Below are 27,650 nucleotides of genomic sequence, written 5' to 3'. Positions count from 1 at the left end.
TGGGTTCCCTTTGGTTCCTGAGGTGGGCAGGTTCCCCTAAGCTCAGAGATTTGGGTGAAGGATCAAGAAGCTGGTGCAGAAGTATTAAAAGCACAGAAAGAAGAAGATCTCCCCCACTTCGTGAGTGAGGCCTTTCCAGTACCAGCTCTTCAGATTCCAGTCTGGGGCTAGAATAGAGAGAGGCAGGCTACAGAATTCCCACTCAGTGCAGCAAAAGCTTAGCCCAGTCTCCTATCACAGGCTACTGGAGTGGCTGAAAGGCTCGGATGCTACGGGATCACGTACACAGCCCTCATGCACCACAAGACGCATTGGCAAGGGCACAACAACAGAGCTCCCTTTCCAGCAGTTGATTGTTTTGTAGAGACACTGGGTGAACCCTGCATAGGGTGAACCTATTAAACAGAGCTTACCTTAGCATTTTTAGGCGGGTCACAAAACAATCGTTTGCTTCTTTGCAAAAAAAAAATATCAAACAAACCTATAATTATCACTATACTATGCAAAGGCCAGGTTAAAGATTTTGGGGGGAGGGTTAATGAGATTCTTTAGCACAGCCCAAACTTAACTTGCATAAAAATTATGAGTAGCATGGAAGAGGACTGGGGAAGAGGAGTCTTAAGATCCTTGAGCCTCCAGCTGAAAAAAGGAAAACCGAGATGCTTCTCTCTTTCAGTCTTAGCAATCAACTTGTATAAGTCACATCAGTCAGGCTCTCTTTGCAAGGAAGTCCATCTGGTTTTAAAAATAAAAGCGAGATTTTCCTTTGCTAACTCAAAGGCCAGTTACCAAGAAGTTCACAAAAGCCCCCCTCCACTTCTCCAGCTTCTAGCACACAAACAAGTGATTCTACCTGAAAATAAACATGAGGTTCCAAATACATTTGTTTACCACATTTGCTATTAATCCAAGTATATTAGATATTCCATACATCACTTGACTGCAGAGAAAAATTGCTGGCTTGATAAAATAAAAAAACAACCCAAATATGTAAATTGTAAATGTGCTTAGTTAATTAAACAAAGAGCCTTTTGAAGTTGAGACTCAATTTATCTTGACAAAGTAGGATCAGAACAGGTATAAAAGAAGCACATCGTCTGTGTTTACCAAATGCCTCCGAATATGGTTGTAGGTAAGATTTAGGATAGTGGTCTTGTTAGAGCAATTGTCTGATTAAGTGTGGCAAAAAGCAGAGATACCGGACAAGACGGACCAATGCTGGTCCATGTGGCAATCCCTTTGTTTTTCCTCATTAATATTATATGGTTTATTTCAATCCCAGGGACTACAGAGCACGCTGCACTCACAGACTGTTTGACACAACCTATAATTCAAGCATATTCTAATAATCTCTGGTGCATTAAACATTTGTCAGTCTGAAGCTAGAATTTGGGAAAGTCCCAGCTTTGTCACTGATTCATTGCGTGAATCATCTCACAGGGATGTTTTGAGGCTTAATCAACATGTGTAGGATGCCATGGGATCACGTACATGCACCTTTTGTCTGAAGATCTCAAAATGTACAATGTAAATGCAATGCATTCATAATTATATTAATTTTCACAGATCAAATTAATTAATAGATTGTGATTCTCCCATCCATAATGCATTCACTGTGCACACAGAAGTAGTCACATTTTAGGGGAAAACAGGATGGGAACTTGAACGCAAAAATTTTGTTACGCAAAACCAGAAAAGGCTAAATGCAAGATCCGTGTTGCTTAGCAATGGAACACAGGCAGGCAGGCAGGCAACGTTTGTGTGTTCATGAGGTGGTGACATTTACCCACTCAATCAAGCTGTATAAATTAGCATAGGTGGCAATGTATGCCACTCTCGTCTCAAAGGAACAAGGCTAGTCTTGTCCCCTAGCTACCCTAAACTAGGGCACAAATGTTGTTGGCAGGGCAGATTGTAAAGCACTGCAGAGCCTACATTTGCAAGAGGCCCCAGAAAAGGACGGGCCACCACAGGAAGGCAGAGTTTTGAGCTTGCTCATGCTACTCCTCCTCCCCAATCCACACAGAGTGTTAATGGAGCACCCCTCTCTGCCTGGCGTGGAGAGGAAGGGCAGGTGGAAACACATGCTGCAGGAGGTGAAGCAGCCCTGGCCCACAGGAGGAACCCAGGGGAAGACCTGCCAGCTCCTCACCCAGCCTGTGGGGGAAAGAGAGAAGTTCCCAGCCCCCATAGACAGAGGAATCGGCACAATGAGTTGGTGCTGAGGAGGAGGGAGACTGGGTGTCCAGATGTGAGACACAAACTTATTTCACTCAGACCAAAGAACCATCAGATTGTAACAACTTTCCATCACTACCAACCTAGGCTGAATTCAAAAACTGAATTAAATTTTTCTAATCCACAAACCATCCAGTCCTGAGTAGCAGGATTTTCTTGTTGTTTTTTAACAAAATCTATACCACTAACTATTGGGAAATATTTGTGATGGGTTCCCCCCAGAGTGCCACTTGGAACTGGGGTACCACTGAGCCCGCCTGACTCACTAGCTGGAGTTCCCTTCTCACTGTACTGCTGAGGCAAGCTAGCCAAGCCTTCTCCCAGGCTTCAGACTGTACTTTACCAGTACACACACAGGTAGCGACACACCCCACTGCAGCTTTACACACAGACACTGAGATCAGCTAAGGAACTGCCCTGTACGCAAGTGCACACACCCCTCTGGAGTGCAAATCCAAAATTATACCACCTTGCATTGCACAGAGAACTGTACAGTGTAAGCTCATGAAAATCGCCCCCTCCCTCAACGTGGAGAAAGATATGCAACAGCTTTCTGCCCCACCACCACCCAGTTATGAATTGCAGACACTGGGTTTCAGACAAAACAAAAACAAGTTTAACAACAAAAGGTAGATTTAAAGTGATTATAAGGGATAGCAAACAGATCAAAGCGGATTACCTAGCAAATGAAACAAACACGCAAGCTAAGCTTAATATACTAAAGAAACTGGTTATAACTAGCAAATTCTCACCCTGAATGTTGCTTAAAGTAGACCGCAGAGGTTCTTGAAGGCAAGCTGCTCTTGCTTGCAGCTTAAAACTCCAGGTATTTCTTTCACACACCAGACCCCTCTCTAACCTGGGTTCAGCCCTTTCTTCCCCAGTTCAATCTTAGGTGTTTACAGCAGTCATCTTGGGTGGGGAGACAGTGAAGAACCAACCATGTTGAGGTCACTCCCCTGCCTTAAATAGCTTTTGCATATGGCAGGAACCCTTTGTTTCTAAACTTAGTTCTCACGGCAGTCAGTGGAAAAACACTGGTATTCCAAGATGGATTCCAGTACCAGCTGATTTGATCACATGACCCTGAAGCCATAACTCAAAGCCTGGTTATAACATCCTCAGGAAGACTTCCCAGGAACGTGGGAGATTAGCATCTTCTAAGACCTATTGTTCTCCCTAATGGTCTATTGACTTGTTCCCAGCTAGCCCTAGACTGATTGCATTCTGTCTAGTGGGCATTCCCCATGTGTAAACACAATTTGCAGTACAGATACATAGTCAATATTCCTAACTTCAGATACAGAAATTATACATGCATACAAATAGGATAATTATAATCATAACCTTTCCACATGCCTACCTTGCATAAAATACATTATGATTATGTCCAGGGCTTTGGAGCTGTGCTCTGGCTCCACTCCAGCTGCAGGCAAAAACCTGCAGCTCCACTGCTCCGGAGTTGCTCCACGCTCCAGCTCCAGGCTCCGCTCCAAAGCTCTGATTAGGTCAATCATATCATAATATTACTATGAAAAATATGGGAAGCAGCATTACAATATTGATACTTTCATTTATGTTAAATCTTATCAGTAAGTATCCTTATACACCTTGTCTATAGGCTACTTAGTTACAAGAACCATAATGAAGTACAGAAAATCTCATGCAAACATTCCTTATGGGGGAGAGATATTCCAAATACTTGTTGTGAGGAAATATTCACTAACTAAAGAATAAAAGTAACATTTTTTAAAATGTCAACAGTATCTGTAGGAGGAACCACTACTATAAACACCTGCAATAAAAACGTTTGTTTTTAAGCAAATCTGGTCTTCAAGATTAAACTTGTCCTTTGTAGTAACTAAGGCCACAAAATTATGAGTTATTACTATTTAATAACTGCCCACGTACCAAGGCCTTTAAGAAAAGATAGAATACATGACTCAGAATAAAAACCCAAGGTCTAATGGCTAATTTTTTTCAATAGACTGAGGAAACAGTCGCTGCAGGCTTTCACAAGACTGTACTGCTGGTATAGCTAAAGAGAATTCCTTCTCCCCCCCCCCACCCCTTCTGTCTGTGAATAAATAAATGAATTTAAAATCATATTAATATAAAATATTGATGGTAGATCACATTCCAAACACAGCAGGAAAATGGGGAACCTGAGGGAATCTAACCATGAAAATGTGTAGAAAGTCAACTATAAAGGAGGCATCCTGGGGCAGAATATTGCAAACTTTATTGCATGTCTCCCTCCGGGTCAATCTGGTTAGGAAAGAGGGGTTGTGTTCATAGTGATGTCTTTTAGTTTAAGTGGTATGAAGGAGGATAATGTTTGCCATCAAGAAGGCTTGTGATATCAAGTTAGCAAAACACATCTGAGCTGAGAGGGGAACTGAAACCATATACCGTTTTTAGAAGGACACTTGACCATGGAGTGAAATAATCAGAAATGTAACTCTTTGATTAACAATGCACAGACCCAGCTCAGCCATACATAGCAAGATCCCACCATTGTTGTTCTAATGAGGAGACCAGAAATGGAAGATGCATACGGCTGTTCTGGCCTCTGTATAACAGCTCCTGAGTGACTTTGCATTGTATAATTGTACTGTTAAAACCAGTTTAAAGAGCATCAAAAGAATGTGGAAGGACTTTGTATAAATTATATGAATTTTAAACTGGGCATTTCATTAACTAGCTGAATGTTAATGGAAAAACTGTAATTTGAGCAAACATACTTGCAAAGACGGTCAAGGGATGCACCACAAAGGGACCTAACAAAAGTTACTTGTGGAATAAGTCACTAATGGAGCAAACCAGCTGGTGTACAAGGTATGTCCGAAAATGGCTGTACCAACAGTTATGGCCTAACTTGTTTTACCCAAGCGTGTGAGACAAAATGTGTCACACTGGACCAAATTCCAGTCTCAATTGTAAGAACTCAAATGGATGTCTCATTCCCTGATTGGATGGTGTCATTTTGGTTGGATATTTTGAATCTTCAGAAGTACTATGGGTCACCATTTGATTGGTCCACTGCAGCATCTCCAAGGTGAGGAACCAAGTTGGACCACCCAGCAGAAATAGGCTAAAACAGCTTGTCTTCTCCAGCACATCACTTTGTGAAAGCCAAAGAGACCTGGAAAGGCGAAGACTGGGGTCCTGGGCCAGCTACCTGGGAGTCCTTCTCATGACACCAAGTATGTATCCGGGATAGGCACCTTTATTTTTCAGCAATTCGGGTTGCCCACTACCACACTAGGAACAGTCTTTTGTCATGTCTATCTTTCGCTCCACCTGTTCTGAGTGTCAACTCTTGCTTTGAACAACAATTGAACTGAAAGCTGATGGCTGAACAAACATCTGGTAATAAATAACACACAAACTTTCTCTTGGGTGATGGCCAACATCTGTCACATGACCACTTTCTGAAACTAAGTACCTAATTAATGCAGAATTGTACCTGCTTATGTATCTGTTTTAAAGAGTCACTGTTACAGTGTGTGTTTTACTTTTGTAACAAGTTCCAAACAAGATTGTTGTACAGTAGCTTTAAAACTGAACAAGTTACTGTTAACTAAGATGTAGAACACTACATGTGTCTACCACAGTTAATGATTCCACACTGCTTTCAAATTCTAGGTGTTTATAAATACAAAATGAGACCAAGTTTTTTGAACTGCACTCAGTCTGTATGGTCTGTCAGTCATAAGTGTAGTTTATGTTAGATAGTTAGGTGTAGTAGTCAGATTCTGGGGCTAATGTTCATTATGAAATAGGTAACAAGGATTGATTATTATAGAGCCATTGGCAAGAAGACCTTGGTAAACTGGCATGTAGGTGACTGACCCAATTGTTTTGTGATCCAGCTTTGGATTGTTTTTCCTCTGTTGTGTAAGCAGTACCAGAGCTGATAACCAATTGGCACAAGTTAGGCTCCATTCTAAGAGATCCAGTCAAATATCTAAACAAAGTCACCTTCCCTGGATAGCAATTGAACATATTTTCTATTGTAGTTATGTGATCGGAGTCTGAAAACCTGAATGATTATAGCAACAAATGTTCTAGTTTGTTAGCCAAATCATAGTCCAATAGTATTTGTCTTCTCATATTGTATACGATTATTTGCTGTTTTTAAGAATAGTTAATAAAACTTAACATTAAATTCAACTCTCAAGTCCTTTTCTTTAGTTAAGCAATCAAAATTAAAATTACCATAAGAAAGCAGGTATGGGCAGTCAGTTAAGCAGTTGCTTAACTAAGGTTTGTTTTATACCCTATCTTTCTGTGTCTTCAAGGTTTTTAATTTTAAAATGGGTGCCAGATTTCCAGAAGCTTCGATTTGGAGCAGAGCATGTGATACATGTAAAATGTAGTTCTTAGCTAATGTATCGTTGTTGAAAATTAACTGGTCCTGTAGACTTCAGGGCTCCCTATTGGAAATCTGAGTGCAGCTTCATTATAAATCTGTTAGGTTTGAAGCCCATCTGAACTAAGCTTACATGCTTTTAAGTTTTTATTAATATTATGGGGTTTTTTATTTATTTATTTACTGGCGCTTACGAGCTTAATTTATGGTTGACAAAGTCCAGTGTTTTCTGGGATTTACATTGCAACACAAGGCATTACACAGCATCAACACATGGGAAAACACTTGGCTTGCCAAGTTAAACACTTCCTTGTATGATTTTGTAAATCTTTTTCCCAGACAAGAACTTGCCGCCATTATTGTTAGATTCTATATCAGTGAGTATATACAAACTGTTCTCTGTTAGGCTTAGCTCAGTCAATTTGCTTAAGTATCCTGGTGCACAAAGTGGTTTTTAAAAAAGCTTGTTCATATGGTTGCTACTATATTCCTTTAGTTATTTTTATAGCGGTATAGGGCCTGATTATGATCTCACCTATACTGATGTAAATTTGGGAGAAACTGTTGAAGTGAATGGAGTTATACTGGTACAAAACCACTATAAGTATGATCAGAATCAGGTCTTTAAACCACAGTTATTCGAGTAAGGCAACTACAACTGGTTATTTTTGGTATCATGATTTTTGATATATACCATGTAAGCAACAGGAAACCTTTTTGACAAGAACAGCATAATTCCTTTAGAAAATTCTTCCTCTTATTTTTTAAAAGGTTAATGTAAAGTGCAATTTCTTATGGGACCCACCTCTGATATTTCTCATTTTCTCCATAATCTGCAAACTTTATTGTTTAGTTTATTCCTTTACTATTGGCTATATTTGAGATGAACACTAACCTGGGTTGGAATCTAAACTTTTTTAGTGTGTACTTGCTTGCCTCGTTACTTGCCAGTGGAATTGATTTTAAAAATAAAGAGGGTGCAGATAGAAAACGGCATGGAAGATGAATTTCCCAAACAAATTTGGAATTGAAGAATGTGGTAGTATTGTTTTAACCCTATATTTAACTAATTGTTCTTTATTTCAACATCCCAGACTTTTCTCTCTAAAATTCCTGCAGTTTAACTTTCCCTTTAGTTCAGTTAACCGCCACCTACTGTTGCACCCAAGAACTGCACCAGTTTTTTTAAAATTATGAATGTCTATACCTCACTCATGAAGCGACCATCCCTGCAGCATCTGAGCACCTTACAGATATTGAATTTATCTTTACATCATCATTAGGAGGTTAGGAACTGAGGCACAGAGAGATTAAGTGACTTGCCAAAAGTAACACAGGATGTGTGTACCACACAGCAGGGAATTTATCCCATTTCTCAACTCCTAGGCTAGTACCTTAACCATGTGACCATCCTAAAAGAAGAAAATATGATATGCACTTAATGCCTTCAGAAAATTGACTAATTACCTTCAGCCAAAAAGCAGGTGGAAGGAACCCAATAGCTAGGATAAGTACACAGCAATGCAGCAAAGCAATTTACATCACAGAATATGCTCTCATTCAGCTGAACAGCGCTTTGTAGGGAACCGTGGGAGTAGCCAGCAAAAGGTACATAAGCATACACAAATGGGGCAGAAATATAGAACATCAGCATGAGCGCCCTTACAGCAATTCCTATGGCCAGAGCAAAAACCAGTCTCATCTCAGACACGTACTGTGATATGTAGAGTTTAAAAGAGGTCCATTGACTTCAATGGATGTTGGTGCATGACCTATGGCAGCCCAAATTTCCATTACTACTGTAATGTATGGAATACGTGTGCCCCCTCAACTCTCTCCATAGCCTAACTTGTGATTTTTGTAGATTTCTCGCAGATGTCTGGCCTCGTGCTGTTTCAGGCCATTGCTTTGGGATAGGACATATATTGTACCACAGACACTTTCTTTCACTATAGTCCTGGAAACATTTTTAGAACTAAGTTCTGGTTCTTTGCTTCTTCCCATTACAACAGTTTAGCTTTAAGACAAAAGAAGATTAGAGATAAATCAAAATTTGTTGATATTTAGTTGAAAGAACAGGGACCTTTTTCTAGTCTGGGTCCTACTCTCCCTTTGCAAGCATCATCATGTAAACAAAAATGGGGGCTCATCTCTGTTTCACAGCTCATCCAAAATCATTTTTGGTGAATTAGAGATTGCTGCAAAAATGCTAGACAGCCGTGGTATTTCCTTTACAGTTTCCTTTCCCTGTGGCTGCATGAATCATATCACACTTTTAGCCGATTTCTTTCTGTCAACGGTAAAAATATAAGTGTCACTAACTTTAGATTTCACTAATTTTTCCACTTGCAATTTTCAGCTTTTCTGATGTCTGCAAATTCCAGCTAGTCTCTCTCTTGATTTTAACAGTGAGCTATCGTAGCACACCACACCCATAAATAAGACTTTCAAAGTAAATACTCTGGTTGTGTAACTTCTAAGGAGAGAAAGCATGCCAGCCCACCAACAGGTGTTAATCAACATAGCTGCATTGATTTAAATTTCTGCCAGTTTACATCAGCTGAGAATCTGGCCCATAGAATTTAAAAGCTAAGTTATTTTGGAATGCCTTCTTCATAAAGCATAAAGGCACCTGACAAAGCCTTTGTCTGAGGTCAGCCAGATAGTGCATTGGTTACTGTATTAATTAAGCCATTGAATAGTAACAGCAAATTAACACAACCTTTGAATAAGAACCAACATTTTTCAATTTAATTAATTCACTGTATATATATTTTCCAATCAGCAGCAATATGACAGACAGGATTTTTATTTAATTTTAATTTTATTTAATTTAATGTGAGATTTTATTTACCCCATGTGCAGCTACTAGTAACCTTGAGCTTTTCCTTCTAATCTTATTTCTATCATCTAAAAGCTCACTGACTACATTTTTAAAGGACACAGTTCACAATCATAGCTATATCTTATTGATGTCCTCAAATCGAAAGATTAGTTTAAACATTATACAATCATTTCAAGATTAATTTTAAATTCCTAAGGCCAACTTTCTCTTTTTTAAAAAACAAGTCTAAAACTTCTGAACAGAAAATGTCTGTCTTTAGAGAGAACAATCAAGTCCTGTCAGAATTCCTGCCCCAATACCTGCATTTGTTCCCTTTAAGTTCCAGCAATTACTTTACGATAATTTTGTTGTGTTTTCAATCTTGTATTGTGTTGTTCAATAAAGCACAGACAATTGACTGTTTGGGGGGCCTTTGTAATAGCCTTTGTGTGTGTGTTTACTTGGGAAGAAATGCTCTTATAATTTCTTCAGGGAATCAATATCTTCCACTGCATATGCACTGCCCTGTTCGGGATGCCGATTGCATGGAGAGAAAGGAAATTTATTGCATTGTAAATGTAGGCAAAAGGTGGTAGGTAAGCTGTAATTAAAGTTTGCTGATAATAAAAAATGAAGGAAATAAGCAGACTCCATGGTCCGTAAGTGTTAGCACTTCTGCACAATCACACCATTCTGCAGATGAAACTGCACTACGGTGCTCTTTTTCTGCACAATTAGCCTAAGGAAGCATAGCTCACATATAGCACCCAAAAATGCTAGCATCCTGCATGCACTTTGAAAATGCTTAAACATCTCCATCCTTCAAGCACTTAAGATTCTTAATCTTTTAAATCTTAAACATTAGTAAAAAGTAAATAACTATACCGCATGATTTTTAAAGATAAAATCACATACACAAACTAGCTGTGGATGGTCAGAAATATATAACTGGTACACTTTGTATTTTTGCTTTTAAGATGGATGCCCAATGTAAAAGCTAGCAGTTAGCAAGTTACCTTAATCAAAAGTCAGTGAACCATCTTGCAAGGGTTTGCCTGGCAGGCAACCATAATAAATGGCTTGAGATGGACACCTATATTACTTTGCATTTATCAACATTAAACATCATTTCCCATCATATAGCCCATTCATCTAGCTTGGTTAAATCCCTCTAAAGTCCTCACAGTCCTCTATGAATTTGACTTACCTAAATAACTCTCTCATCTGCATATTTGCTACCTCACTGTTCACCGCACACTTTCTACAGTAAAGCAACTGGCTAGCAAGCGAAGTTAATAAAACGGTGGCAGAGGGTTGACAAAGAAAGGGCGAAATAATCACTGCAACCAGATCAGTGTCCTCAGATATCCAGCGAGTGTCAGACATGTTTTAGTGGTGACCAAGACTTTTTTATGAAACAAGCTTTTAAGGAAAATGGTCAAAGCCATGGGTGACCTTTAAAAGTAGACTGGGCCGTAGGCACAATCCTGTACTATTTGGAGTATTTTTACAATATATTTATCAAGCATTCTTAAAACTACAATACCCACCTGGGGAAGTGAGGAAACAGACTGGCAGAGTGAGACAGGTACCCAGAAGTTACCTACTACAGGACAGGCCCAAGAAGGAAAACAACAGAACACCACTAGCCATCATGTACAGCTCCCAGCTCATACCTCTCCAGCACATCACCAACCATCTACAACCTATCCTGGAAAATGATTTCTCACTCTCACAGACGTTGGGAGGCAGGCCAGTCCTCGCTTACAGAGAGATCCCCAATCTGAAGCAAATACTCACCAGCAACTACACACCACAGAAACACTAACCCAGGAACCAATCCCTGTAACAAACCCCGTTGCTTAATCTGTCCCCGTATCTACTCTAACACCACCACCAGAGGACCCAACCACATCAGCCACACCATCAGCGGCTCATTCACCTGCACATCTAATGTGATATATGCCATCACGTGCCAGCAATGCCTCTCTGCCATGTACATTGGGCAAGCCGGACCTTCTCTATGTAAAAAAATAAATGGACACAAATCAGACATCAGGCATGGTAACATACAAAAGCCAGTAAGAGAATACTTCAATCTCCCTGGACATTCAACAACAGATTTAAAAGTAGCCATCCTTTAACAAAAAAAACTTCAAAAACAGACTTCAAAGAGAGACTGCAGAGCTACAATTCATTTGCAAACTTAACACCATTAATTTGGGCTTGAATAGGGACTGGGAGTGGCTGGCTCACTAGAAAAGTAGTTTTCCCTCTCTTGGTATTGACACCTCCTCATCAATTATTGGGAGTGGACCACATCCACCCTGACTGAATTGGCCTTGTCAACACTCATTCACCACTTGTAAGTTAACTCCCTTCTCATCATGTGCCAGTATATTTATGCCTGTACCTGTAATTTTCACTCCATGCATCTGAAGAAGTGCGGTTTTTTACCCATGAAAGCTTATGCCCAAACAAATCTGTTAGTCCTTAAAGTTCCACCAGACTCCTCATTCTTTTAGAAAAGCATCCAATCTTGATTTTAAAATGGTCACTGATGGAGAATCCACCAGGAGCCTTGGTAAATTGTTCCAGTGGTTAATTATTCTCACTATTAAAATTTTACACCTTATTTCCATTCTGAATTTGTCTAGCTTCAACTTCCAGCCATTGAACCATGTTATACTTTTCTCTCCTAGACTGAGGAGCCTATTATTAAATATTTGTTCTCCATATAGGCATTTATAGACTTATCCAGTCATCCCCTAATCTACTCTTTGTTAAACTAAAGAGACTGAGCTCCCAGAATCTATCACTATAAGGCAAGTTCTCTCATCCTTTAATCATTCTTGTGGCTCTTCTCTGAGCCCTCTCCAATTTATCCACAGCCTTCCTGAATTGTGGGCACCAGAACTGGAGAGTGTATTCCAGTAGCTGTTACACCAGTGCCAAATATAGAGGTAAAATAACCACTACTCCTACTCGAGAGTCCCGTCTATGCATAGCAAGATCACATTAGCTTTTTTGGCCACTGAGCACTCATGTTCAACTGATTATCCACCATGACCCACAAGTATATTTTTTTAAGAGTATCTGCTTCCCAAGATAGAGTCCCTAATCCTGTAAGTATGGCCTACATTCTTTGTTCCTACATGTATACATTTAGCTGTATTAAAACACTCATTGTACCAAGTGATCCACAGTAGATCAGTGAATTGTTCTCTTCCTTATTTACCACTCCAATTTTTGTGTTTTTTCTTCCAGGTCATGGATATAAATGTTAAATAGCCTGGGGCCAAGAACCTAACCCAGAGGGATCTCACTAGATGCAGACCTGCTCAATGACAATTCCCCATTTACAGTTCTAATTTTGGGACCAATCCATCATTTTTAATCCATTTAATGTATGCCATGTTAATTTTATATCATTCTTGGTTTTTAATCAAAAAGTCATGCAGTACCAACTCAAATTCCTTACAGAATCATAGGACTGGAAGGGATCTCAAGAGGTCATCTAGTCCAGTCCCCTGCACTCATGGCAGGACTAAGTATTATCTAGACCTAGTCTAGATAATAGAAGTCTACGTATACTACATCAACACAATTACCTATATCAACCAAACTTGTCATCTCAAAAAAAAAAATACATCAAGTTAGACAGGATCTATTTTCCATAAACCCATGTGGATTAGCATTAAATACATTACCCTGCCTTAGTTATTTATTAATCAAGTACCATAACATACACTCTTTTACCTTGCCCAGGATTGATATCGGGCTGACAGGCCTATAATGATCCAGGTCATTGTGTTTATCCTTTTAAAAATTAGCATAACATTAGCTTTCTTCCTGTCTTTGGAAGTTCCCTAGTGCTCCAAGATTTATTGAAAATCATCAATAATGTTCCAGCAAGCTCCTCAAGCAGCTCTTCTAAAACTCTTGGATGCAAGTGATCTGGACCTGCTGTTTAAAAATGTCTAACTTATATAGCTTCTGTTTAACATCCTCCAGAGATGCTAGTAGAATGGAAAGAGTACTATCACCATACAATGAGACAGTATCACCTATTTTTCCCCCAAATACAGAACAGAAATATTTATTGGACACTTCTGCCTTTCTTGCATTATAACGGATAATTCTACCATTTTGATCTAGTAATAGATCAATACCATTGCCAGGATTCTTTGTTCTGAATATAAAATATATAATATAATATTTAAAAACCTCCTTTTTGTTGTGCTTAAGTCTGCTGGCCATATATTTCTCTGTGTCCCCTTTGGCTTCCCTTATTTTTCTACAATTCTTAACTTCTGATTTATATTCATTACTATCTATTTCCCTGTTCTTCCATTTGTTATTGGCAGAGGTGGGACTAGCAGCCAGAATGAAATCTGGGCCCCATTAAAGTCAGTGGGAGTTTTTGCCATTGGCTTCAGTCATTTAGCTTACCCATGAAACCACACTGCTGGAGCATAGTGTATTCATCTTTCCAGTTGATCTACAAGTGATCCAGCCTGAGAAAGTCAGTCATTTCTAAGGACTCATTTTTTGAGAACCTCTTCATTCAATTAAGGGCCATAGAACCATTGAAATGCTGGGATGGAAGGGACCTCAAGAAGTCATCAAATTCAGCCCAATGTGCTTAGGCAGAACTAAGTAAACTTAACCCATCCCTGACAGGAGCGTTTGTCTAACCTGTTCTTATAAACCTCCAGTGGTGGGGATTCCTCAACCTCTCTGGGAAGCCTATTACAGAGCTTAACTATCATTACAGTTAGAAAGTTTTTTTCCTAATATCTAACCTAAATTTCCCTTGTTGCAAATTAAGCCAATTACTTCTTGTCCTACATTCAGTGGACATGGAGAACAATTGATTGCAGTCATCTTTATAGTAGCCCTCAACATATTTGAAGACTTATCAGGTTCCCCCCTTCGGGTTTTTTTCCCCCTCAAGATAAACATGTCCAGTTTTTTAAACCTTTCCTCACAGGTCAGGTTGAAGTGCGGCACCCAGAATTGGATACAATACTCCAGCTGAAGCCTTACTAGTGCTGAGAAAAGCAGGACAATTACCTCCCGCATCTTAGGTATGACACTCCTGTTAATACACCACAACATAATAAGAAGTCTTTTTTTTTCGCAACTGCATCACAGTGTTGATTCTCATTCAGTTTCTGATCCACTATAATCCCCAGATCTTTTTCATCAATACCACCACCTTTTATTGGTGCTTATTCAGAACCATGTCTGTTCACACAACAGTTTTCAAAACAGAAAAACAGGGCCAGGTGCATTGGATTCATTTTTCAGTGTTCACCCAGCTCCTTATTTAGTATTCATGGAGTGCTGAAAGTGTAGATAGCTCTTTACAAAGAAGATGACGGACAGGGCCCCTGCCCTGAAAAGCATACAATCCAACCAGCAAATGAACAGATCTATACCAAATTTGGGAACATATTTTGCTAAGATGTTTAAAAAAAAATCACAATGAACAAAATGATAGAAAGAAGATTTTAAAGGGTTTTTCTACACAGCCCTGCAATTCAGAATTGCAGCACACACTGCTGTGGTATATATCCCAGTGGAAACTGAAAGGTACCTACTTCACATTAACTTAGTCTCAGAGGACTACATTAATACAATTATGTACCCTTTCATTTATACACATCGCATCCATACGGGAGAGTTATAGTGCAGCACACCATTCACACCTCCATAATCTGAATCCAAACTGCAGAGCCAGATAGCCTTAGCCTAAATGTAAATAAGACAGAAAACTAGAACTCAGGTACTTAGTATTCACAGCAGCCCTATCCACATTTAAAATAGCAAAGAGCTAAAATTAGCCCCAGGAAAACAGAGACAGAAATAAATGAACTGAGTCACCAAAAACACAAGTGTCAATAGCATTTGACAACTTGCAGAAACGCAAAATCTAGATTAAAAGAGAACTGTGTATAAATAATGCCTGGGTATAGAAGAGAATTCAGTGTGTAACAAGTTGACCGTCAAGTTGATAGAAAGCGGTTAAGGGCTAGATTCTCGCTTGAGGGAAGTCAACACATCTATGTTGACGAGTTCCATTCACCTAAACATGGGCGTCACACGGCTCCGGCATTTGGGGAAGCTGGAGCAGCACTAGCAGGGCCACAGGGGAAGAGCGGCAGCAGGGCCTCAGGGCGCAGTGCAGGCAGGCCACAGCCCAGGTGTCTGCGCTCTCAAAGGGGGGCGGCTCTGAGGCCGCTGGTGAGGTTTAGCCTCCCCTAGCCTATTATACCCGCTGCCCATCAACCTATACCAACTTAGAGCAGTTAAGGATCTGGCGCTTTAAATCTAAAAATGCTGGCTCCCAGAAGAGCATTGTGCCAAACTGCAGGTGACTATTAAAAAGACAGAAGGGAAAAAAATAAACCTGCTCCCTCGTGGCAACAAGGAAGCATTCAACTTTTGTCCTTTTGGTTTCTTTCTGTTCCTTTCATGCCTTCCTTCATCTTCGCAGGGTCGTTTCTGTCCTCATACCACCTTTGGGATTGCTCACCACTGAGTATCCAATAAAAACATAGCTGAGCCATTAAATCTACCCCCAGTTAACCCAAAGTCTTTAATAAAAGAAATTCTCCACAAGGGATAAATACAGTGTCTCATTTTCTGATTCTCAGCAGTCTCCTGTCACTCTACACTTATTAAAACCGTTGCTAATATACTGCTCCCGGTTAGCAACTAAAATAGTTCAGTTATTTCTATTAATTCACCAATAAAACATGGTCTCGTGGTGCAATAAAAAGGGTTTTGTCACTTGTTTTACTGATCTGACCAAAAAGTTTTCCAAGTTTCCCTCTGCATATTATCATGAAATATTTTATATTGTGGGTGGGTATAAATGTGATTTAAAAATAAGCATCTGATCATGTTACAGAAGTTACCAGAATGCCCCCAGAAATTTCATAATGATTGATGGTACAGCTTTTTAAAGTAAAAGCCTGCCTGATATGAGAGAAAGACAGACAGAAAGAAAGAGCAACTCATAACAGTCCATCCAGAGAAGCAAACAGCTCTGCAGCAGGAGAAATGGCCTTGGTCTAAGGTTTATATGTCAAGAGACACAGAACCCAAATAATACTGTATTAAAGACACAGATAGCAACAAGAAGTTTGAAGGTCCTTGTCAAGGTTCCTTCCCCACTCTGAACTCTAGGATACACATGTGGGGACCTGCATGAAAGACCCCCTAAGCTTATTCTTACCAGCTTAGATTAAACACTGCCACCACCAAAGTGTTACACAAAGAACAGGGGAAATGCCCACCTGGAAATGGCTCCCTCCCAAAATATCCCCCCAAACACTACACCCCCTTTCCTGGGGAAGGCTTGATAAAAATCTTCACCTATTTGCATAGGTGAACAGACCCAAACCCTTGGATCTTAAGAACAATGAAAAGCAATCAGGTTCTTAAAAGAAGAATTTTAACTAAAGTAAAAGAATCACCTCTGTAAAATCAGGATGGTAAATACCTTAAAGGGTAATCAGATTCAAAACATAGAGAATCCCTCTAGGCCAAACCTTAAGTTACAAAAAGATACAAAAACAGGAATATACATTCCATTCAGCACAACTTATTTTATCAGCCATTTAAACAAAACAGAATCTAACGCATATCTAGCTAGATTACTTACTGACTTTTTACAGGAGTTCTGACTTGCATTCCTGCTCTGGTCCCAGCAAAAGCATCATACAGACAGAGAGGACCCTTTGTTTTTCCCCCCCTCCAGATTTGAAAGCATTTTGTCTCCTCATCGGTCATTTTTTGGTCAGGTGCCAGCGACATTATCTTAGCTTCTTAACCCTTTACAGGTGAAAGGGTTTTTCCTCTGGCCAGGAGGGATTTATAAGTGTTTACCCTTCCCTTTATATTTATGACAGTCCTGCACTTCTTTACTATTAGACACAGATGTAACCACAGTGCACTAAAGATAAATAATAAAATCAGGCTTTTAGGCAGAATCTCTGGTATTTTGTCCCTCTTGAGGGGAAAAAGTACCCTCTTTCCCAACAAAATTGTCAGGACTTCCAAACATCTGGAGTCAGCCAGCCCATGTGGGTCCCAATTTATATCACATCACTTCTGGTTCTATAATGTACTTTCAAAATCTAGCCCTGCTGGAAAGCGTGGCTCATCATTTTATTTATTACATAGGTCACTTCATTCATTACAGTAACTGAGCCACTGCATCCATTTATCAGTAAACAGCAAAGCAACACTATACCACAGATTATAATAGAAAGTAAAGATCCTATCCAATTGAAACTGTGGGAGCATTTGCAAGCAGAAAGAATGTAATGACTAAATTTGAATTTGGACACCAGGGCTCAGTTCTCTTTGGATACAAATAATTCTCTTTGGAGCTAGAAGTAGTTATTTATATCCAGCAGCAGAGAGATCCAGCCCTATGCAAAGATATGCAAAAACGCCATGCAACCTTTAATTGCCACAGGTGTCCTGGGACCTTGATTGTGTGTTCCATTCAAAAGACACCTCCAGGTGCCCAGAGATCCCTAGCACGATGCTCAGGAACAGGTTCAACACTCAGGGTTTGTCTACACTGCAATCAGAGGTATGACTGAAACACAGGTAGACATACCGGAGTCTGCTAGCTTGAACAATAGCAATGCGGCCATGGCAGTGTGAGTGGCAAAACAAGTTGTTCAAACTCACCTGGTACTATATGTATGTACTCAAGCTGCTATCCTTGCTCCCATGGCTTTAATGCTATTGCTATTCAAGCTAGCTATATCAGATAGATTTACACATGCTGGACCCATAGCTCTGATCTTAGCGTAGATATAGCCTAAGATGCAACAGCATCACTTTCTGAATCACCAACACCAATTTTTGCAGCACTTTCTTCACTGCTGCTCATCCCTAGCAATTTGGCCTGATCCTGCTCAGGTTGAGAAACTGGATGCAACTCCATCATAAGGACAAAGTATTCGCAGCAGGCAGCAATGCCCAAAATCTTCACAAAATAGTTTGAATTCCACAGTGTTAGGGATTCTAAGCCAAAAGTCAAAACAATAAAGTGGGGTTTTGAAATCAAGGGAGCTATGCCAACGTACATCAGTTGAGGATCTGGCCCAGAATTTTTAAACAAGTTAATTTTTATTACACACAGGCTCATTAGGTAATAGAAGTGGTAGTGCGTCTAGGCAACACTGTCCTGAACGGAAAGAATTTATCAGACCAGCTACGTGTTGAATAATTTCCTCCGTTGGCTCCTTTTCCCTCGCTGGGAAGAAACCTGTCATTCTGGATCCTAAAGTCACATGAAATCTGCTCCCGATGTGGATCACCGTGCTGTATACATCATCATGAGTTGTTACAGAGTATCACTGTGCTTTGACTTTTCTTTGTGTTTACTCAATATCTGTAGCAGTAAAAATACTTTGCACGGCAGAGCCATTGAATTAATATGAGCAGATTTATTGTGCATTCTTTATAATATTTCATGTACTCTGGACTCAAAAACTCTAACACAAATATTAGGAAAACAGATTCTGACAGAAAGGTGGTGAGAAGCCCCATAAATATCCTAATGCCCCTGTGCATGAGGAACCCGCTGACCATGTAAAATGGCTGTTTGTGTGGATATTTGTACCTACCCACAGAGGTAATGGCCAGAGTAAGGCATCACTTCTAGAACTACAGCCTGTGGAGACTTGTGGGGGTAAAAAAAGCTGACACTCCGGTTCTATAAAAGAATGACGACAATCCCTAGTTCCACAGCAATGGAACAGCGGTATGAGGCAGTGGTTGGTGGGCATGTGGCTATGGCACATCTTCATATCTCCAGCTTCTGGAGAACATAATAAATAAGGGTGCTATTGGCACACTGGAAAGGGGCGATTTATACCAGGCACAACAGCATTAAAACAAATAAGAATTAGAAGCACAAAAAACATGCCTTTCCCTGCCCTGCCCTCTCTTCCCAAACACACACACACAGAAACAAAAAACCAAAACAAATCCCTGCATTTTTGTATGGAGTTAAAAATTCCCTGATATTTATTACAGGATTTGTCATTCCCCTACCGCCCCCCCTTTTAAAATGAATTTTCCCATTTTAATTCCCGATCCTTTTTCCCTTTTGACAGCATCATTTCAGAGTGGGAAGCAGAAAACAAAAATAAAATATGTTCCTCTAAACCAGCGTTCATTCTACCCTATCAGTAGATTTTGTTTTAGAGAGGCTATCAGATGTGATTAATTTATCTGCTTAAATACCAACCAGATCTTTTCTCCCAATGACAAGTGGCTGGAGTCCACTATACTAAAATACAGAATGTGAGAGAGAGACCACATTGAGGTTTTTTTCCCCCCTCTTTTGTGGTTTGATTCTAAGTCCATTGAAGTAAATGGAAGGCTTTCCACTGATTTCGATAGACTTTGGCTGAGGTTCTAAGTGAATTAATTTATGCTAAATGAATGCCAAGCTATATATTGACATTGCTTTAACAACTTTGTCCAATAGATGTCACTGCGGATGACACCATCCTGAGCCAGACTTGCTGTAACAATAAAAGGTTACTCCTACTATTGTGAGGGGCCTTGCAGTCATTAGTCTCTGAAATTGCTTTCTGTGGTATAAGAAGAGACACAACAACTGGCTAATGTAATAAAAGTGTTTAGGTTCATTCATCCAGAGAGGCGAGGATAATAGCAATGGATTCTGAAAAAATTCAGAGTCACTCAAACATCATGGGCTTGAAGTTTTCTTAATGGAATCAGCCATTTTTCAGGTTGAAGTTCATGTCCTCCCGCTCTCCGCAGCCATTCAGAGAGCGTGCAGGCTCCAGAGGCAACGACATTGGCACCAAAAATGCTGAGAGCGAATGCAGCTGAGCTGTTGTATAGGATGTATAAAGAAAAGGAGGACTTGTGGCATTTTAGAGACTAACAGATTTATTTGAACATAAACTTTCGTGAGCTACAGCTCACTTCAGGATGTATAGGGCTACCAATCTCTAATTGGTACCTATGAACAGCTGCCATTCCTGATCTCATTGAAATCAATGGAAGTTTTACCAGAGGTCTGAATGGAGACAGGGACATCGTTTGATTCCAGACCGAAAAAGTATCAGGGAAGAGAGAGGCCTGATGGCAGAAAGAATGACATCTCTAAGCAAGCCTGCCAGCTGAGGTCACAAATACATACACACACAAACATGTCCAATTCAAGCCAATTCATTCACAAAACGGTACAAAATTCAACAATTACTACAACAGAACAGATTGTACCAAAACAATCAATAACATGATGCAATATGATTTGCCTCATTCATTCAACACCCTAGTGGAAAGAAAAAAAGATAAATAGTAACAGACCAGATTGTTTATAAAGGTTCCATAATGCTACAGTAAAAAAAAAAAAAATCCGTTTATAAGAGCAAGTCTGTAATAGCACTCAAGGTTGAACTAACAGGTTACACATTACCTTAAAGGTGAACTGAACTGTTAAAAGCTGTTCAAAGTACAAGTAATTAAAAATAAGTACATCACTTCTGCCCTCACTGACACTACTGTAAATCTGGAGTAACCACAATGACACCTGCTACAGAGTGAGAGAAGAACTTGGCCGTGTACGGTTAGAAAATATTAAAACTAATTTTTTTTAAATCCGTTTTTACCCACTGACCTTTAAACAAGCTGTACTTATTACTTGCAAATTCATACTTTAAAATGTTTTATAGCTTGTATAATTGATTGTTTTATTTGCATACAATTTTGGTTCAGAATAAAAGATGCCATTTTAACTTTACAGCAAGTCATTGTGCTGATGGCAATAATTGTTTTGCTTACCCTGACAGTGGTACTTTCAGGTTCACACAGCTGCCAAAAGCTTTCCGGTGTCTGCTGCTCTTAGGTCTCTGAGGAAGCCAGAGCTCAGCCTAACCATGGCAAAACAACATTTCCCTGTGATGAGCCATGATGCCAGCTGCTCTAAAGGAATGACCATCAGACATGATATCAGCATGAGTTCTCTCTCAATTCCAGGATCCTATAATGAGGGGAAAAAAAAAAAACAGACTACTTGACTTGATAGTATAGTTGAGAAAGCTCCAATTACAGGATCCCTTTATATTGAAGATTTACACTGCACTATTTGGATTTTAAAAGAAAAAAAGTGATTTTTATCTATCAAAGAATAAAGAAATTAAATAATTTTTATTTAAATTAAATACAGAGTTTAAATAAACCTATTGACATTAAACTTGAAATCGGCTTATGTTAAGGCCTAGACTTACTAAAAACTATTACCTTTACTGTTTAATATTTTTGTATTTAATATAAATTAATGTATGTTGCCAAGCTTTAAAGAAAGTAAAACTAGTCACTGGCTAAGTTTTTGGAAGCTTTTTCGTTTTGGAAGATTTTGTTGAAGTGCTAAATCAACGTTTGAAAGCAATAGTTTGTTGTTTTTCTTTGGGGGGGCAGGGTGGTGCAGAAAGAATGTTTTCTTCATTTTGTTTTATTCAAATTTTGTTTTATTCAGTGATTATTTAATTCAAAGTTAAGAAGTCAGTGGGAGTTGAAAAAAAGCAGGAAAGCTTGTTTTCTTCTTCAAATCTATGAATAAAAACTCAGTATGAGAAAATGAGATCTACTACTTCTAAAAATCTTGAAGGACATGGTGACGAGAAAAAAAAATCTGTTCAATTCATTAATTAGAGATCATACTTCCTTTGTTAAATAAATCAGTTAGTTTGAAATGCAAAACATGCTTTGATAAACTTCGTTTTTCCTTCTGTACCCAGCACATTTAAGGTAGCTTTATTTAATAAGAAAAAAAAATAAATGCGGTTTTTGGTTTTTTAACTGAATTTCCATCCAAATAGGGCTTGACAAAAAAAAATCAAGCCAAAAAAAAAAACAAAAAACCCCATCATTCACCACTTTCTAACATAACAGAAAATCTAAAAATTAACAATCTGCATAAATGTAAGTTAAGCTATATCATTGCTTAAATGTGTATAGATATATAGTGTATGCTCCCAGCTAGTAAAAAGAAGCACCAAATTTAGTGCAAAGGCTATATTTAGTTGCAAATCAACATGTTTTAATGTTGACCAGCTGACTAGTTACTTAGGAAAATAACTAAAAAGTACAAACGCAAAGTATGATTAAAATCAACTATTTAAAATCAGGATTTCCTGCTTGCTAATTTAAATCATAATTAAAATCATCTACTTAAATCAATACACCCTGCTATAGGGCACAATTCGCATTTACAGATGTAAGCAGAGACAGGGTGGGCTCCACCCTGACATCTGGTGGTGAGGTGTGGCAAGTTGTGGAAAAGAACTTCAGGGGCTGATCTCATTTGCATAGGCACACCCACCCTGCCTAGAATGAGGCCATAACTGCCCAAATCGTCACTTTGGCTGTTGTGGGATCCCCAGTGTCTCTGTTATTGGGGCGGGAAGAATAAATTGTTAGTACCCTGATTATGGGAACTGTGCTTGGAACTGTACTTGGCCTTTTTGTTATGATGGAGGACTCACCATCAACTGAGTAGCACTCACTAGGCAAGGGACATGGGTTCCAAAACTCTGTGAATTGAGAGAGACTTGAGACAGGTATTAGTGCCTGGTGGTGTAGGCCCCTTTTGTGAGGGCCTGAAGCACCAATTGCACCTCTGTCTCTCTCCACTGTGGAATGTCAGAGCTAATTTTGGGTCTATTAAGAGTTTTGTTACAGGTATTGTGCTGAATTCACTTCAGCCTTATAGTGCACCAGCACTAAGGCTCCCACTACTATGAGCTGAAATCACTGAGAGCTGAAATCACTGAGCACTGTGTCAAGTAGGGGGGAGCCGGAAGTTCTAGTGTGCAGTGGAGCCGGTCGTGAGACAGCAGTGTGTTCGTGAGACGGCGAGCTGAGCGGAGCCGGTCGTGAGACAGCGGTGTGTTCGTGAGACGGCGAGCTGAGCGGAGCCGGTCGTGAGACAGCGGTGTGTTCGTGAGACGGCGAGCTGAGCGGAGCCGGTCGTGAGACAGCGGTGTGTTCGTGAGACGGCGAGCTGAGCGGAGCCGGTCGTGAGACAGCGGTGTGTTCGTGAGACGGCGAGCTGAGCGGAGCCGGTCGTGAGACAGCGGTGTGTTCGTGAGACGGCGAGCTGAGCGGAGCCGGTCGTGAGACGGTGAGCTGTGCAGAGCGGAGCCGGTCGTGGTGGAGCGGAGCAGAGCCCTGTGGGGCAGTCAGCTTCAGGACACGTAAGGTGCCCCTTACCTCTTTCCCCCACACCCAGGCACATTTTAGCCAGATTGGGGAGTAACACTCTGCAGGTGAACTTTTGAACTCCGGGGCTGGACTTTTTTTGGACTTTGGGCGATTAGTGGATTGCTGGACTCAAGAGACGTTTGGGTTCTGGGACTCAAGAGCCTGAGGGAAAGGATGTGGCCCAAATTTTCTGGGGTGGGTCAGTGTTCATGGTTTGGTTAATGAACACTAGTTGTGGTGTTTCCCCAATTTAATGCTGATGTTGTTTGCCTCATGTTATTAAAGATTCTCTACTACACCAAGACTCTGTGCTTGCGAGAGGGGAAGTATTGCCTCCTTGAGGCGCCCAGGGGGTGTGTAAGATTTTCCCAGGTCACTGGGTGGGGGCTCGAGCCAGTTTTGCATTTGCTTTAATGAGAGGGAACCCCTGTGTATTGAACCCGGCCCTTGCTGCTATCAACTTGGCCTGGCAGAAGGGTTACACATATATGTGCCAGAGAGGTGTAAAGGGGCCTTAGTGTATATGTTCAGGTCAACAGTGATGTAAACAGGCCAAAAGACTATTAAATGTTTCTAATGCTGGAGGAGTATAACAGCACGGGTTTCTTCTGAATATCATTGGTCTTCCAAGAGGCAGCACCTAAGAAAGTGCAGCGGCCAAGCTACTCTGGACCAAAAGATCATTGAGGCGATAGTAGAAGTACAAAGCAGAAAGGCCGACGCTCCCTCCCCAATTAAAAAAAACAAAAACAAAAAAACACAACTGCCATCCTTCTGTGTGTTCGTGTCTTTGCAAGGAAAGCAAGTCTGCAGTCTCAGATGTGCCAGGATCCTCAAGAGCCTTGAAAACGAAAATGTTTGAAGGATGAAACTCTCTAATCAAGAGAATTGGGGCGGGGAGGGGGGGTCTATTGTACTACCATACAGGGATTAAAGGACCTAGCTCATATTTTCAAGTGGATTTTTATTTCTCTCAAGAGCTGGAGCTGCCACTGGTTTGGTGTGCATCGGTAAAGAAATAGTTCCCATCTCTGGAAAAAACTGGATATGAGAGCAAGCAACATCAAGCCGTTCCCCTGTTAATTCAGTGACCAGTAACAGACAAGGGTGTGGGGGGCCGAGGTCAGGAACAAGTACAATTGGCCAGAGATGGAAAATGTAACCTTTGAGGAGTGACAACTGAGGTTATGTGGATAAACGATAATGTGAAAGGTTTGAATTATTCATGTGTGATTCAAGGTAAAATAATTTAACCTGATAATATCTCACTTGTTGTGGCATCTTGCAGGCCTAAGGAAGTTTAACTCAAGGAACAAGATCTGAACACAGCATGGGTTTCACATGTTAATTTGTTTGGGCGCATTCCAATCAAAGCACAATCTCATGGGCGTTTTAAGAGTACAACACAAGCAATATAAACTTGCTGGCCTCCCTTCAATTCTCCACCCTTCTCCCCCACTTCTTTGAACACGTAAATGTTTTATTTTGCTGTTATTCTTAATTTCAAGCTGCCCTTTTACCTAGAAATTTAGGAACTCCTTATACACAAAGCCAAAACTCACTGTACTACTGGAGATTTGTGGGAATAATCTTAGCCTTATGGAACTATTACAAGAAATTTGGTCTGTTATTGTTGGTATTCTTTCTTCTGCAGGTTGTCGAATGAGTGGTGCAAATCATATTGCACCATGTTTTTATCGTTTTGGTACAATCTGTTGTGTTGGAATAATTACTGAATTTTGTACCCTGTTGTGGATGAATTGGCTTGAACTGACATGTCTGTGTATATATGTATTTGTGACCTCATCTGGCAGTTTCCAGGTTGTTTATTTCACCCAGCTCTTTATAAAAACAACCCAAGTAGGTCAGAAAATTAGAATTACATTGTTACAGTTTTCAGAGTAGCAGCCGAATATGTATTCGCAAAAAGAAAAGGAGTACTTGTGGCACCTTAGAGACTAACAAATTTATTTGAGCATAAGCTTTCATGAGCTACAGCTTACTTCATCGTATAACATTCTCTATTGTTGAGTCTGTTAGGATATAGATATTCAGGCCTGTCTGTAAAGGCCTCTACTCTAATTTAGGTATATTCTTATCACTTAGCTAGTTATAGAGGTATAAAAGAAAGAATCAAAATCACTGTCTGCCGGTGTAAGGGACTTCTCTTACTGTGACAGTCTGAGGCCCTGTTCTTAGGCTAAGGCCTTTGACAGGCAGCCATAAGCTGGGAAGCAAACAGACACATCCTCCCATTCCAAACTAGTCACATTGAAATAAGGTGCTATTGGGCTGTTAGGAATACAATCCTGTCCTGATAGTGCCTATCACCTCCAGAGAAAGGGAAGTGCCTAGAAAATGTAAAAGGAAACTTAATTTGACAGCATCCTGTCTGGCAAGAACTCACTTATCAATAGCTGGGATGTGAAATCCTCACTTCTGTATTGTTTTGTCATTATAGTTCCCACTTTGCTATTGTTTATTTGCATGGTCTCTGTCTGGTTCTGTGATTGTTTCTGTCAGCTGTATAATTAATTTTGCTGGGTGTAAACTAATTAAGGTGGTGGGATATAATTGGTTAAATAATCATATTACAATATGTTAGGATTGGTTAGTTAAATTTCAGGAAAATGATTGGTTAAGGTATAGCTAAGCAGAACTCAAGTTTTACTATATAGTCTGCAGTCAATCAGGAAGTGAGGGGGGGAATGAGAACAGGGAATGGGGGTGGGGAATTGGAATCATGTTTTGCTAAGGGGGGAAATGGGAACAGGGAATGGGGGTGGGGAAATTGGCATCATGTTCTGCTAATGGCAGGAATGGGAACAGGGACCCAGGTAAGGCTCTGTGGTGTCAGAGCTGGGAAGGGGGACACTAAGGAAGGAAACTGGAATCATGCTTGCTGGAAGTTCACCCCAATAAACATCAAATTGTTTGCACCTCTGGACTTTGGGTATTGTTGCTCTCTGTTCATGCGAGAAGGACCAGGGAAGTAAGTGGGTGAAGGAATAAGCCCCCTAACAGAGTCCATTCACAAATTCACTTTCATTTTCAAGTTGTAGAGTAGTAGGTGTGTTAGTCTGTATTCGCAAAAAGAAAAGGAGTACTTGTGGCCCCTTAGAGACTAACAAATTTATTTGAGCATAAGCTTTCGTGAGCTACAGCTCACTTCATCGGATGCATTCACGATGAAGTGAGCTGTAGCTCACGAAAGCTTATGCTCAAATCAATTGGTTAGTCTCTAAGGTGCCACAAGTACTCCTTTTCAAGTGAACTTGTTTCTTGTGACAGATTTCCAATTCAACAGCCCTTAGGAAAGAAGTCCTTTTTTCACAGCGCATGTACAGTCAGGACAGCAAGTTAAGTTATTTTTAACTGCACTATAACAGGTTGATACCAATTCCATTTTCACACATAGCCCTTAAAATGATATAGAAATGACAGCGTATTGACACCAATGTCGTCACGGACGGAGTCAAAAACTTTGCTTCCTGTCACTGGGCTGTAGATAAACCTTGCATGACAAATTAGCACCATAAATATCCAACAAATGCTGTATATAGACATGTTATCTAAACCGGGCATTCTCATACTTAGAGAGAGAATGCTGCTTCAGATATTGCGCATAACAGGAGTTTTCACTAACCTGTTGTAGTAATACCTTGCAGTTTTATGGGGGGGGTTTATCTATAGCTCTCCCAATTCTTTACAAAGTTGGGTAAGCCGCAGTCTTATTCTGAAGTAAATTTGGCTCATGCAATCTGGTATTTATACAGCAACTATGTATGAGCAATCCCCATAGAAATAAACAACACAAAGTATGTAGGGACAAAATTAGAAAGGCCAAGGCACAAAATGAGATCAAACTAGCTATAGACATAAAGGGTAACAAGAAAACATTCTACAAATACATTAGAGGCAAGAGGAAGACCAAGG

General features: G+C 40.1%; 1 protein-coding gene across 1 annotated transcript in view; it reads right to left on the bottom strand.

The window, feature by feature from the left end:
* FSTL4 (follistatin like 4) overlaps positions 1–27,650 on the bottom strand; it is a 776,177-nt gene that overhangs the window by 708,494 nt on the left and 40,033 nt on the right. The window contains exon 3 of the mRNA XM_073355595.1: positions 21,294–21,492. The gene's annotated coding sequence lies outside the window, so the exon portion shown is untranslated. The remainder of the gene's footprint in view (positions 1–21,293; positions 21,493–27,650) is intronic.

The sequence above is a fragment of the Lepidochelys kempii genome, chromosome 8 (assembly GCF_965140265.1).
Source record: "Lepidochelys kempii isolate rLepKem1 chromosome 8, rLepKem1.hap2, whole genome shotgun sequence".
NCBI lineage: Eukaryota > Metazoa > Chordata > Testudines > Cheloniidae > Lepidochelys > Lepidochelys kempii.
The sequence above is the reverse complement of the archived record's forward strand: the minus strand, read 5'-3'. Positions and strand labels throughout refer to the sequence as shown.